The following is a 1988-nucleotide window of genomic DNA, read 5'->3' as shown; positions in this document are numbered from 1 at the left end:
CCAGGCCTATGTATGGTAAGAGTAAGATTCCTATATGAGCCATAGGTCACTCTCTACTCCCCTTTCTGTCCAGGAAATGTCAAGTATATGGCCACCTCTTGGCAGGGATAGTCTAAGTAGCCAAGTCCAGGGCTTTAACATCAAGGTCTGCTTTGGGGAACTTATTCTCCAGTCATTAATCTTACCAATCTGCTTAAGCTGCAATAACAAGACTGAGAGATAAAACAACATGCAGGGCCCCCTTGTTGTAGAGACTGGATACTCAAGATCAAGATGTCCCAGGGCTGGTTTCTTCTAAGGCCCCTTCATATCTTCTCCACATGTATCTTCTCAAATGTACACATCCGTGAAACATTTTAATGCCTGATTTCCTCTTCTAGGTACACTAGATAAGTTGAATTAGGGTCCATGAAGTCATTTTAGTTTTCCCATCTTTTAAAGGTCCTATCTTCAAATGCGGTCACACATCTTTGAGCTGGGATTTCAGGTTTTAGTCTCTGAATGTCAGCTGAGTTTGTGACACTTGTCTAAAGTGAAGTGGGTGACTGGGGTCAGATCATGATTGACTTTCACTTTCCTGACCCATCGTCCAACAAAGCAATCTGTTTTCCATTTAGCAGAATCAGAGCAAAGGCAGCATGGCTAGGTCGTGTGTGAGTGTGTATGTGCGTGTGTGTGTATGCATAAGTGTGGGGGGGGGCATATGTTTATATGTTGCAGTGACCAAACTTCTTAGAGAAAGGATGAGCCTGTATTGGGGACTTGGAGAGCAATTTAGTGATTGTTCATGCTCCATACGGTGCTCACATCTCACCAAGTAGCCCATCTCCTTTTGTTCTCCTTTGGATTTCATCTCTGAACTCTTTGGTTTCTTCTGTGTCTCTTCCAATGATTGTAAAATTGATTCTATTTAAAGGTAGTGACTTCAAATTTCCTATAAAGTATAGCTTTTTATTTTTATTTTCGTTTTTAACATCATAACTTCACGTGTTTTCTCTGTACAAGTACTTAACATTCACAAGTGACTTTTTGAATGCATTAATAGCAATCTATTTTATGTTTATCTTTTCTTTTTTTAAAAAAAAAGACAGTTTTTCCTATACATTTCTGTCTGTTGTGCTGGAATAAACAAGACTATTAACTGAATAGCATTTTTTTTTAAAAAAGAAAGTGTCTTTAGTCTTAGTGCCTTTTCTTCCACTTTTGCTTCTAAGTCCAGGAGAATAAAAGATGGCCTTTGCATCAGTAACCTTGATGCTCTCAGAGAAATTTTACCTCCAAGGCAGGGGTAATGGAACCATTTCAAGTGGCATAAGGAGACCAGAGCAAGGGTGAGCATATCCAGGGAATGACCTTGACATATAAGGACCAGACTGGGGACATTCACATTTCAGAAGAAGTCAGCAGACATGGAGAGAGGAACAACAGAAGAATGTATTACAACTTGAGATGCACACAGTGTAGGATTTCAGTACTGGAGGAAAATGTCACTTCATGATGCACTCATCACTGTTCTTCTGGGAAAAGGGTGCTTGACTTTATGTCGACTCTTTCTCATCCCACCCTTTCAGATAGTATTTCTCTCTTAAGGATGGGATGAAGCTATCCTTCAGTAGCAAGTTGCTGGGCCTCTGGTGTGGGAGGTTCTTCTGCCTATGTGTTGCTTTTACGGGTTAATGAATAAAAAAAAAACTAGCTTGGTGGAAATGGGTTAAATTAAGAAATAAGAGTTAGCCAATAAAAAGCTAGAGCTAATGGGCCAAGCAGTGATTTAAAGAATATAGTTTCTGTATGATTATTTCAGGGATGAGCAGCCAGGAACCAACAAGCAGCCTCCCTTCAACAGGCCTCTTCAGTAAGAAACAGAAGGACATCAGGAAGCCAGAAAGAATAAAGGCAGTCATTCATGCACATTATTTCTGGCCTTTTTGTTGACAAAATTGCTATTAAAAATATCACAATTTTTATAAGTCTTTGACTCTATTTTA

This window comes from Myodes glareolus, chromosome 1 (genome assembly GCF_982192425.1).
Source record: "Myodes glareolus chromosome 1, mMyoGla1.1, whole genome shotgun sequence".
In the NCBI taxonomy this organism is placed as follows: domain Eukaryota; kingdom Metazoa; phylum Chordata; class Mammalia; order Rodentia; family Cricetidae; genus Myodes; species Myodes glareolus.
The sequence above is the reverse complement of the archived record's forward strand: the minus strand, read 5'-3'. Positions refer to the sequence as shown.